Below are 14,072 nucleotides of genomic sequence, written 5' to 3' on the forward strand. Positions count from 1 at the left end.
CCAATACTACTACCAAATGCCCCTCAAATACTGTAATGGAGTGAGTCCACGTTGCCCCCACAACCATTATAATTCTTTATATAAAATATAATCTGACCTTATTTAGTTGAATATCAGTAATGAATTAATCCTTATCAACAACTATATATATATCAAGTGGCATTTTTTAACCTCTTCTCACCTCATGCTTCTGACAGAGTTGGCCGTTACCTCACGCTTTTGCTTAGTTTGATTTGTGACCCTGGTGAAACCATATTAAATAAATATTTAAAATCTAGAACAGACTCATTTAGGCTTTTATATAACTTATAACACTGTTAACTCCAATGTGTAATTATTCATCTACATTATGAAGATGCCGCAGGCGCTTAAAACAGTAGGATTCTAACGACTTAAGGTTAGAGTTAGAATTCCTATGGCCCATAACACCGGTACACTATTTCATGACTCTTATCCACTCATATGGCTGAGAGAGATATAATATAGCTGCCAGTGACGATTGTCGTAATGAGTAGACCAAGGTGCAGCGTGTTGAGTGCTCATGATAAATATTATTTTAACTAAGAACACTAAAGAAAAGGTTCCGGACTGTAGGCCGTCTGAGGAGGTTCTGTACCGGGGACCGTCGCTACAGGCTCCGCACCATGGATCACCACTGGAGGCTTCGTGCCATGGATCATCACTGCAGGCTCCGGGCCATGGATCATCTCTACAGGCTCCGGGCCATGGATCATCACTGGAGGCTTCGTACGTGGAGCCGGAATAGGTGTCACCGGACTAGGGAACGTTGCTGGAGGCTCCGGACTGGGGAACATCACTGAGAGTTCTGGACTAGGGAACGTCGCTGGAGGCCGGGTGCGCAGAGCAGGCATAGTGGGCCTTGGAGACGCACTGGAGGTCTGGAGCTTATGACTGGCACAACCCGTCCTGGCTGGATACTTATTTTAGTCCGGCAAGGGCGGGTCGCTGGCACAGGACGAACTGGGCTGTGCAGGCGCACTGGTGACACAGTGCGTAGAACTGGCGCAGGATATATTGGGCCGTGGAGGCGCACTGGAGGTCTGGAGCTTATGACTGGCACAACCCGTCCTGGCTGGATACCCCCCGTAGCCCGACAAGCACGGGGCGTTGGAACAGGTCGCACAGGTTTGTGTTGGCGAACTGGGGGTACCATGCGTAGAGCTGGCGCAGGATAACCTGGGCCGAAGAGACGCACCAGAGACCAGGAATGCTGAGCAGGCACAATCCTTCCTGGCTGAATGCCAACTCTAGCACGGCAACTGTGGGAAGCTTGCACCGAGCGCACCGGGCTGTAGCTGCGCACTGGCAACACAGTGCACATCCCCACATAACACGGTGCTTGCTCGATCACTCGCTCCCCACGGTAAGCACGGGGAGTTGGCTCAGGTCTCCAACCTGACTCTGCCAATCTCCCCGTGTGCCCCCCCCAAAAAAATTGGGGGGGGGCTGCCTCTCGCACTTGCCTCGTGGTTGGTATAGTGCCTCATAATAACGTCGTTCTGCTCTTGCTGCCTCAATCTCCTCCCTCGGGCGATGATACTCCCCAGCCTGACTCCAGGGTCGTTTTCCGCCCAGAATCTCCTTCCATGTCCAGTTGTCCTGACCACGCTGCTTGGTCTTATTGTGGTGGGATCTTCTGTGACGATCGTCGTAATGAGTAGACCAAGGTGCAGCGTGTTGAGTGCTCATGATAAATATTATTTTAACTCAGAACACTAAAGAAAAATAACAAATAACAGAAAACGACCGTCACGTTACAGAGCTGTGCAAAAACAAGATCCCACAAACCCAGGTGGAAAAAAACCCTACTTAAGTATGATCTCCAATTAGAGACAACGAGGACCAGCTGCCTCTAATTGGTGATCATCCCAAACAAACCAACATAGAAATACAAAAACTAGAACCTAACAACATAGGTATAGAAAACATAGAATAAACCCCCCTGTCATGCCCTGACCTACTCTACCATAGAAAATAACAGTTTACCATGGTCAGGACGTGACACTGCCTCAAACTTTTATGACACTCTGAAGTAAATTGTTTAGCAGCTGAGCAGGCTTCAATAAAACTGATATGCAATGAATAGTACTTAACACCAACACCTTGTAATAAACAATTTATCATTTATTATTAAATCGTTTATTCACAATTTTTTAATCATTACTCACATGTTAGTAAGCTAGTTATTCACACATTTATAAACCAATTTTAATGTATTTAATAATGATTTATAAGATCATTCATAATATGTTAAATTAAGGCACCTATAAACTGTGTATTAATCCTTAGTTAAGTCTTCTTGCAAGGCCTTATCAAAAGGCTATATATACTTTATAAATACTTTATAAAAGTTTTGAGTGTAATTTCTCACAAAAAGATGGGCAAGCCATAGGTAGAGATTCCAGCTATACATGTGTTTTGAATGTTGCCATAAATGGTACTTCAACACTTGCTTAAAGGTGTTGTGAATGGTTTAACAAAAGTGTTATCTATTTTAACTTTATTTAACCAGGCAAGTCAGTTATTTAAGAACAAATTCCTATTTTCGATGACGGCCTAGGAAAAGTGGGTTAACTGCCTTGTTCAGGGGCAGAACAACAGATTTTAACCTTGTCAGCTCGGGGATTCAATCTTGCAACATTTCGGTTACTAGTCCAACACTCTAGCCCCTAGGCTACCTGCCACCACATGTATATCCCCTTCAAATAAAGTTTTACCAAAATAACAACTAATCCCGAAACAATTCATTTGTTTCTCCAAATTGGAGATTAAATTTCAGATGCATCTTTAAGATTTGATGTACTAGTGTGATTTGTATTTGTTAAAAGACATAGGTTCCTGGTATCAAATCAACACTTTTTTTCAAGTCAATCATTTTACAGCTTTTAATATCTATGGTATATTTTCTGTGAAACATCTGCAATCAATTGTTGTGTAAAAGATATTTATTTCCAATTGGTTCAGATGAATTAATGTGGCATTCTGTTTATTTCAGATCCAGCATCTCATTCCATCCCCCCCACTAGCAAAATGAAGATTCCCAACTTATTAGCAACAATGTGACAATGTCATGTATTAATAAAGTCACTGTTGGAAACATCATAGGGGGCACTGCAGGAGACATGTTGAGTAGGCAAGGCAAACAATCTTTTAATTTCTTAGGCTATGCTATTCTCATCTCTGCAGTCAAGGCTTATTGTTTTAAGCCTTTGAAGTGATTGAGTATCGGCCAACTCTTCCAAACAGCTGCCACAACATATTTTCTAGACACGTTTGTGGATAGAGAGAGTCTTCTTACAATGCAGATTATTCAAATGGAGTTCATGACATTAAAGGTATTTTAATGGGCAGGTGTGTAGATATCTTACATGATATTTAACATTTGTCATTGTATCAGAGGGACATGTTTCTCTTAGATCCACAGTTGGCTATAAACTTTCCTTAGAATCAGTTTACCAAGTCCTCAATTTAACCATTACGGGGGAAATTACAAAAAACTGATTTTAGATCAATGTAAAAGTTATTCTGTGCTTAGCTGACACTCCAGGCTAGAGGGCACACCTGTACACTCGGTAACAAAGGCCAAAGCTGAGGATTCTCATAATGGAGTGAGCAGTGCAAAGGAGTGGTAAAACAGTACATGGACAGGAAGGGGTAAAGGTGAGCTGTAGATGAATGCAGTGGACCAAGACCAGGCCTGGAGAGCTGCTGGCAGTGTGAACAGGCTTTTTTCACTAACAAACACCTGATTGGTTTGAATCAAGACTATGAGGAGTTGATTCGTTGAATCAGCTATGATAGAGCTGCTGTGGAACAAAAGTCTGTCCACCTTGCAGCTGTCCAGAACCGTTGCAGAACCCTGATGGTAACATCATAAGGACATCAATGATATCACAGAGTGCCAAACCGTGATGCTATTGTTAACCGCCAGCTGTCCAGAACCGTTGCAAAACGCTGATGGTAACATCACAATGACATCAATTATATCACAGAGTTGCTTAATAGTGGTTATAGTGTTTGGCTAATAATAGAAAGGTTGCTAGTTCTAATCCCTGAGCTGACAAGGGTTTCTCAGGGGGAGTTGGGATATGGGAAGAAGAAAAAATACCATTACAAATGTAAATCACCCATCATAATACATGTTTAAATCCGACTAACTCCTTGAAGTTTGCAGTTGTATAAAAAAAAAAACAGTATTTTGCTCAAAACTGTTTTTTGTTTTTTTACCCTTAAGCGTGTGTACATTACTGTATTTATACCTAGGATATTGTTTTTCTACAGGAAAAGTAAAACAGAAATAGCTGGAGTGCCTCTTTAAGGCTGTTGTATCTCACAAAATGGTGTTATTGTGACAGGCATGAGTTGCCTGCGAGTCCTCAACCATTGGCTTACAACAGCGGGTTTTTTTGTACCATGATTTAATCCATTACAATGTCCCCCCGGTAAAGGTCTATATTGGGATGTATAATGTCACATGCAGTGGCAGGGATCCACATAACAGTCCTGGTATCCTTTTTGAAAGACTTGGAGTGGCCAAAGCAAGGGCTCAGCTCATTCAAAACTTATTTTCCATGCAGGCAACATATCGCAATGGTAAATCTATTACAGTAGCCAATGTCAGCCAAAGTGAGGACAGGGTTGACTAAAATGGTCAAAATATTGTGCTGTCCTACACCGGATTCCTCTGTGTTCCACAGTATATGTTGTCGGAGCTTTACTTTTACAGCAAGTCTATGAAAGGCTGACATGTCTAATTAAAAATATTGCTTAAAAGTATAAAGAAATGAATCCAAAGGTCAGTTATTGTATCTTTTAGAAAGATTTACATCCCAATAACCACCCAATCAAACAGATCTGACTTTGGGGAAACAAACCATGTTCTTGGAACTCCAGTTCAATATCATGAGGTTAAAGACAACAGTAGAACAAAACCTGATTATTTACAAGCCCTATCAATCACCTTGTCTTCAATATTGCCATGTTCACAAACTGGGTGTCAGGAGTAAATGTAACCAACACAGCACAATCGTTTGGCTTTATTACCCCCCTGTCAAAGAGTATCAAACCAGATCTACTGCCGTTTGAGCTGTGCACCAGTGGGATATGGCCATATACAGACTAGACATGGCCAAATACAGACCAGTGTCAAATACACACTTCTTCTTTGGACAGCTATATATTTAGACGTTCACATGTAATGACAACACAGATCCTTTTAAGACAGGACAAGTTCATAACAAAAGAGAACATTGATGAAAGCGGTAATCCCATCCCCTCCCCTCAAGGGTTAGGGTTGTCCTGCAGCTGTTGAGTGTACATACATCTTGGGTAGCAGGGGACTGGTCCAGACCAGCCTTAGGAAAGAGTGACATCACAGTCCGTTAGAGCAGTGGTTCCAAAACTGTGTATATACAGTACTAGTCAAATGTTTAGACACACCTAGTCATTCAGGGTTTCTCTTTATTTTTTACTATTTTCTACATTGTAGAATAGTGAAGACATCAAAACTATGAAATAACACATATGGAATCATGTAGTAACCAAAAAAGTGTTAAACAAATCAAAATATATTACATTTTTTATTTTGGAGATTCTTCAAAGTAGCCAGCCTTTGCCTTGATGACAGCTTTGCACACTCTAAATAGCACCCACAAAACACCAGTCTCAACATCAACAGTGAAGAGGCGACTCCGGGATGCTGGCCTTCTAGGCAGATTTGCAAAGAAAAAGCCATATCTCAGACTGGCAAATAAAAAGAAAGATTAAGATGGGCAAAAGAACACAGACACTGGACAGAAGAACTCTGTCTAGAAGGCCAGCATCCTGGAGTCGCCTCTTCACTGTTGATGTTGAGACTGGTGTTTTACAGGTACTATTTAATGAAGCTGCCAGTTGATGACTTGTGAGGCGTCTGTTTCTCAAACTAGACACTCTAATGTACTTGTCCTCTTGCTCAGTTGCGCACCGGGGCCTCCCACTCCTCTTTCTATTCTGGTTAGGGCCAGTTTGTGCTGTTCTGTGAAGGGAGAGGTTCACAGCGTTGTACCAGATCTTCAGTTTCTTGGCAATTTCTCGCATGGAATAGTCTTCATTTCTCAGAACAAGAATAGACTGACAAGTTTTAGAAGAAAGGTCTTTGTTTCTGGCCATTTTGACCCTGTAATCGAACCCAGAAATTCAGATTTTCCAGATACTCAACTAGTTTTATTGCTTCTTTAATAAGGACAACAGTTTTCATCTGTGCTAACATAATTGCATAATGATCAATTAGCCTTCCCTGTAGCTCAGTTGGTAGAGCATGGTGTGTGCAATGCCAGGGTTGTGGGTTCGATTCCCACGGGGGGCCAGCACAAAAAAAAAAAAAATGTATTCATTCACTACTGTAAGTCGCTCTGGATAAGAGCGTCTGCTAAAATGACTACATTTTTTTTTTTTTAAATCATTTTAAAATGATAAACTTGGATTAGCTAACATAACATGCCATTGGAACACAGGAGTTGCTGATAATGGGCCACTGTACGCCTATGTAGATATTCCAGCTACAAAATTAATTTACAACATTAACAATGTCTACACTGTATTTCTGATCAATTTGATGTTATTTTAATGAACAAAAAATGTGCTTTTCTTTCAAAAACAAGGACATTTCTAAGTGACCCCAAACTTTTGAATGGTAGTGTATATTTTTCTTAATTCCATTTCTTTACTTTTAGATTTGTGTGTATTGTTGTGAATTGTTAGATACTACTGCACTGCTGGGGCTAGGAACACAAGGATTTCACTACTCCTGCAATAACATCTGCTAAATATGTGTATTTGACCAATACATTTTGATTTGATTTTGAATTCAAATCACAAGTCTGGAGATTAATGAACCATTTCTTTGTGGATTTTGAGGTTATTGTATTGTTTTCTTCCCGTCACACCGACACGGCAATGCCTCTTCCCCCTCAGAACATTAGGCATGAGCTTCAGACCCTCAGAAAGTTCTACAAATGCACTATTGAGTGCATCACCGCTGGCTGCATCACCGCTTGGTATGGCAACCGCTTGGCATCCGACCATAAGGCGCTACTGTCACGGTCGTCGTTGGTAATGGAGGACCAAAACGCAGCAGGTATGTGTACGCTCATCTTGACATTTATTAACTCAGAATGAACACACCAAAACAACAAAACGAAACAAACTTACGAACAACGAAACAGTCTTGAAAGGCTCACTCGGCATAACAAGAAACAATCTCCCACAATTACACAGACAAACACACCCAACTAATATAGGACTTCCAATCAAAGGCAACACCACACAGCTGCCTTCAATTGGAAGTCCACCCCAATTAACCAAACATAGACATACAACCAACTAGATCAACATAGAAATACGTAAACAAGGAACAGTGCCCAAAAACCCCGGAATACATAAATCAAATGCCCTTTTAGAAAAACCACCACCCCGAACCACATAAACCAAATACCCTCTGCCACGTCCTGACCAAACTACAATAACAATTAACCCTTATACTGGCCAGGACGTGACAGCTACAGAGGGTAGTGAAAACAGCTTAGTACATCACTGGGGCTGAGCTCAATGCCAATCCAGGACCTCTATACCAGGCAGTGTCAGAGGAAGGACCTAAAAATTGTCAAAGACTCCAGTCACCAATTCATAGACTGTTCTCTCTGCTACCGCACAGGAAACGGTACCGATGCACCAAGTCTGGAACCAACAGGTCCGTGAACAGCTTCTACGCCAAAGCTATAAGACTGCTCAAATAGCTACCGGGACTATCTGCATTGACCCTTTCTGCACTAACTTTGACTCATCACATACCCTGCTGCTACTATTTATTATCTGTAACTTTACCCCTACCTATATGTACATATCTACATCAATTACGTCATACCCCCCGCACATCGACTCGGTACTGGTATCCAGTGTACAAGTTATCGTTACTCATTGTGTATTTATTCCTTGTATTATTATTTTTCTATTATTTCTCAATTTTATTGTCTGTATTGTTGGGAAGGGCCTTAAGTAAGCATTTCACTGTTAGCCTACACCTGTTGTTTACGATGTAACCAATACAATTTGATTTGATTTTGGAAGATCCACTTACGGCCAGGTTTCAGCCTCCTGGCAAAGGCAACCAGGTTTCAGCCTCCTGGCAGAGGCAACCAGGCTTTTGAAAACAGGGGTGGCAATAATTTTTACCCCTTATCTTTTTGGGAAATTGTTGCATTACTTGTTAAACAAAATCTCTTTACCTGAGCAATTGTATCAGCATAAAATAATATAATTTTCCCCAAAATATTTTTGCTCATGATTTGTATTCTTTATTTTATACTTTTTTTGCGCAGTTTTCATTTTGGACTACATGTGGCATGGTAGACATAGTGGAGATCTGACATCAGACGATTTTGATTTAATACCTGCTGACAAAGATCTACAGGCTGGGCTCATTGCAACTTGAAGCCCCTGGTATGTAGATAAGTGTAACATTACTGAATACCTGAAATTATTTTGTCTTAGTCGTAAACTGGTATAGACTAATGTTATCATTAAAGAAGTATGGTTCAAGTGAACGCTGACAGTATAATTCCACCGTGTCTAATTTTGATAAATCCTATAATAAATGTATTATCATAATGAGGACAGTGGAAGGCAAGTTGATAAATATATTTGATGGGAGCATTGAGAGTAACATTTACTGTAATATCACAAACCAATTATGCTGATACTAGATTGCACTGGTCATCCTGTTCCCTTAAGAGAGAGACACAGGCACATTCTCACACAGACAGGCACACACACTGGTAGACCAAGAATGTAAAGTAGCAGGGGAAGCCCTGGCAGCATGCGGACTAATGCAGTGATTCTCTTACTACACACTGACAGGTTCTGTCTCTGTCTCACAGACAGACAGGAGGAGAGGTTCTGTCACTGACTCACAGACAGCCAGGAGGAGGAGAGGTTCTGTCTCTGACTCACAGACGGCCAGGAGGAGAGGTTCTGTCTCTGACTCACAGACGGCCAGGAGGAGAGGTTCTGTCACTGACTCACAGACGTCCAAGAGGAGAAGTTCTGTCTCTGACTCACAGACAGCCAAGAGGAAAGGTTCTCTCTCTGACTCGCAGACAGCCAGGAGGAGAGGTTCTGTCTCTGACTCAAAGACGGCCAGGAGGAGAGGTTCTGTCTCTGACTCACAGACAGCTGTCACGGTTATCGTCGGTGAAGGAGGACCAAAATGCAGCAGGACTGTGTTTGTTCATTTTGAACATTTATTAAATCAAAATGAACACAAAAACAACAAAACGAACTCACGATATACCAACAGTCTTCTCAGGCTCATACATGCTAGACAAGAAACAATCTCCCACAAATACACAGACAAACACACCCAACTAATATAGGACTTCCAATCAAAGGCAACACCACACAGCTGCCTTCAATTGGAAGTCCACCCCAATTAACTCAACATAGAAATAGATTACCTAGACTAAACATAGAATTACATAAACAAGGAACAGTGCCCAAAAACCCCGGAATACATGAATCAAATGCCCTTTTTAGAAAAACCACCACCCCGAACCACATAAACCAAATACCCTCTGCCACGTCCTGACCAAACTACAATAACAATTAACCCTTATACTGGCCAGGGCGTGACAACAGCCAGGAGGAGAGATTATGTTACTGAGTCACAGACGGCCAGGAGGAGAGGTTTTGTCACTGACTCACAGACAGCCAGGAGGAGAGATTCTGTTACTGACACACAGACGGCAAGGAGGAGAGGTTCTCCGATTGTTTCCCCCCGACTAGTTCAGTCAAAAGAACATATCTATCGACACATTTTGTTCATTTGATTCAGTAATGCCCCCCTACTGGTGAACGTTGAACTGAAGACTTGAAAGAGTCCGGATTCAAGAAGCCTCTTGTTCTCTTTACATTTACATTTACGTCATTTAGCAGACGCTCTTATCCAGAGCGACTTACAAATTGGTGGATTCACCTTATGATCTCCAGTGGAACAACCACTTACAATAGTACATCTATATCTTTTTTTGGGGGGGGGGGGGTTAGAAGGATTACTTTATCCTATCCCAGGTATTCCTTAAAGAGGTGGGGTTTCAGGTGTCTACGGAAGGTGGTGATTGACTCCGCTGTCCTGGCGTCGTGAGGGAGCTTGTTCCACCATTGGGGTGCCAGAGCAGCGAACAGTTTTGACTGGGCTGAGCGGAAACTGTGCTTCCGCAGAGGTAGGGGGGCCAGCAGGCCAGAGGTGGATGAACGCAGTGCCCTTGTTTGGGTGTAGGGCCTGATCAGAGCCTGAAGGTACGGAGGTGCCGTTCCCCTCACAGCTCCGTAGGCAAGCACCATGGTCTTGTAGCAGATGCGAGCTTCAACTGGAAGCCAGTGGAGTGTGCGGAGGAGCAGGGTGACGTGAGAGAACTTGGGAAGGTTGAACACCAGACGGGCTGCTGCGTTCTGGATGAGTTGTAGGGGTATAATGGCACAGGCAGGGAGCCCCGCAAACAAGGAGTTGCAGTAATCCAGACGGGAGATGACAAGTGCCTGGATTAGGACCTGCGCTGCTTCCTGTGTAAGGCAGGGTCATACTCTGCGAATGTTGTATAGCATGAACCTACAGGATCGGGTCACCGCCTTGATGTTAGCGGAGAACGACAGGGTGTTGTCCAGGGTCAGGCCGAGGCTCTTAGCACTCTGGGAGGAGGACACAATGGAGTTGTCCACCGTGATGGCGAGATCATGGAAAGGGCAGTCCTTCCCCGGGAGGAAGAGCAGCTCCGTCTTGCCGAGGTTCAGCTTGAGGTGGTGATCCGTCATCCACACTGATATGTCTGCCAGACATACAGAGATGCGATTCGCCACCTGGTTATCAGAAGGGGGAAAGGAGAAGATTAATTGTGTGTCGTCTGCGTAGCAATGATAGGAGAGACCATGTGAGGATATGACAGAGCCAAGTGACTTGGTGTATAGCGAGAATAGGAGAGGGCCTAGAACTGAGCCCTGGGGGACACCAGTGGTGAGAGCACGTGGTGCGGAGACGGATTCTCGCCACGCCACCTGGTAGGAGCGACCTGTCAGGTAGGACGCAATCCAAGAGTGAGCCGCGCCGGAGATGGGATAGACCAACACATACAGTGCCTTGCGAAAGTATTCGGCCCCCTTGAACTTTTCGACCTTTTGCCACATTTCAGGCTTCAAACATAAAGATATAAAACTGTAATTCTTTGTGAAGAATCAACAACAAGTGGTACACAATTATGAAGTGGAACGAAATTTATTGGATATTTCAAACTTCTTAACAAATAAAAAACTGAAAAATTGGACGTGCTAAATTATTCAGCCCCTTTACTTTCAGTGCAGCAAACTCTCTCCAGAAGTTCAGTGAGGATCTCTGAATGATCCAATGTTGACCTAAATGACTAATGATGATAAATAGAATCCACCTGTGTGTAATCAAGTCTCCGTATAAATGCACTTGCTCTGTGATAGTCTCAGAGGTCCGTTTAAAGCGCAGAGAGCATCATGAAGAACAAGGAACACACCAGGCAGGTCCGAGATACTGTTGTGGAGAAGTTTAAAGCCGGATTTGGATACAAAAAGATTTCCCAAGCTTTAAACATCCCAAGGAGCACTGTGCAAGCGATAATATTGAAATGGAAGGAGTATCAGACCACTGCAAATCTACGAAGACCCGGCCGTCCCTCTAAACTTTCAGCTCATACAAGGAGAAGACTTATCAGAGATGCAGCCAAGAGGCCCATGATCACTCTGGATGAACTGCAGAGATCTACAGCTGAGGTGGGAGACTCTGTCCATAGGACAACAATCAGTCGTATACTGCACAAATCTGGCCTTTATGGAAGAGTGGCAAGAAGAAAGCCATTTCTTAAAGATATCCATAAAAAGTGTTGTTTAAAGTTTGCCACTAGCCACCTGGGAGACACACCAAACATGTGGAAGAAGGTGCTCTGGTCAGATGAAACCAAAATCGAACTTTTTGGCAACAATGCAAAACGTTATGTTTGGCGTAAAAGCAACACAGCTCATCACCCTGAACACACCATCCCCACTGTCAAACATGGTGGTGGCAGAATCATGGTTTGGGCCTGCTTGTCTTCAGCAGGGGCAGGGAAGATGGTTAAAATTGATGGGAAGATGGATGGAGCCAAATACAGGACCATTCTGGAAGAAAACCTGATGGAGTCTGCAAAAGACCTGAGACTGGGACGGAGATTTGTCTTCCAACAAGACAATGATCCAAAACATAAAGCAAAATCTACAATGGAATGGTTCACAAATAAACATATCCAGGTGTTCGAATGGCCAAGTCAAAGTCCAGACCTGAATCCAATCGAGAATCTGTGGAAAGAACTGAAAACTGCTGTTCACAAACGCTCTCCATCCAACCTCACTGAGCTCGAGCTGTTTTGCAAGGAGGAATGGGCAAAAATGTCAGTCTCTCGATGTGCAAAACTGATAGAGACATACCCCAAGCGACTTACAGCTGTAATCGCAGCAAAAGGTGGCGCTACAAAGTATTAACTTAAGGGGGCTGAATAATTTTGCACGCCCAATTTTTCAGTTTTTTATTTGTTAAAGAAAGTTGAATTATCGAATAAATTTCGTTCCACTTTATGATTGTGTCCCACTTGTTGTTGATTCTTCACCAAAAATTACAGTTTTATATCTTTATATTTGAAGCCTGAAATGTGGCAAAAGGTCGAAAAGTTCAAGGGGGCCGAATACTTTCGCAAGGCACTGTAGTTGATAGGCTACAGGAGAGGCTACGCTAATGCAAGGGAGATTGGCATGAAAATTAACTAAACGACTGGGGAAGCAAGAGAGCAGGGCCTCCCTCACTAACAATTCACTGAAACGCTAAAATATAACTTTTCTAGCTACCACTAGAAATTAAAATTGATGTAAACTACAGTGGTTCAATGTTTCCAGGAATAGGCTCAAACTTAGTTTATTCCGCTAGATAACTTGGTACAGTATTCTTCCGTGAAAACCCACCAAGTGCACCGTGTCTATGACGCCGTGTCCTAGCTAACTAGCATGCTAGCATCCTATAACACACGGTTAGCACCAATACTTGGTAACAACAAGCTACCAATGGATCATTTGTGTCCGTGTCTAGTTCATAACGCAGAAGTAATTAAACGTTGGCTAGCTAACACAAAGTCAGTCCTGCTAGCTAAGCAAGTTGACTACACATCTCGAATGTTCAGAAAGTTAAGCTAACGTTGCAAAAATCTTATTGACTAAAAGTGATACAGCTAGCTGGTGGGGTTAGCTAGCTTGCAGTGGGCACGTTGTTGACTATGTTAGAGAATGTAGCTGGCTAGCTAACCTCGATAGTTACTCTGTACTAGGCCTTTATCTTGATACAAAGACAACTATGTAGCTAGCTAACATTACACTAGTCAAATCGTTCCATTGTAATGTATATAGTGTCTACAGTACTGCTAATTGGTCAAGTTGGCTAGCTAGCTGTGGTGTTATGGTGTTGACGCCATTTCGAAAACGGCGCGAACGAACGAATACAGCTGGCTGGCTAACCTTGTTAGTTCCTCAGAGCTACACCTTTATCCTTGATACAAAGACAGCAGAGACGACTATGTTGCTAGCTAACAATACACTAATCAAATCTTTCCAATGTAATGTAATGTAATGTAATGTAATATTACCCGCGGAGCGAGGTGCCGCGCAACTACTCACTCCAGCATCCAGCATCATGTCTTTCTCCATGGGGAGTTTATTCATTGGAGCAATCATTTGTGACTGAGCCTTGTGTAATGTGTGCTTTTAAACAATGTACAATTTGTTGATTGCTAGGCACACAAATACAATTATTTCTTGATACATTTTAAACGAGATCTAGTTGCGGCCACAACCGGACTAGATCATGAACAACTTTAGGCGAAATGCAGGATAATAAGCACAATATCTTCACGAACTGCCGCTCCCCAAACGACTCATTCTCCAGTTTGAGTTTGTTGAGCTGTGTATGTTCTGGTTCT

This window comes from Salmo salar, chromosome 03, assembly GCF_965601325.2.
Source record: "Salmo salar chromosome 03, fSalSal1, whole genome shotgun sequence".
Classification (NCBI taxonomy): domain Eukaryota; kingdom Metazoa; phylum Chordata; class Actinopteri; order Salmoniformes; family Salmonidae; genus Salmo; species Salmo salar.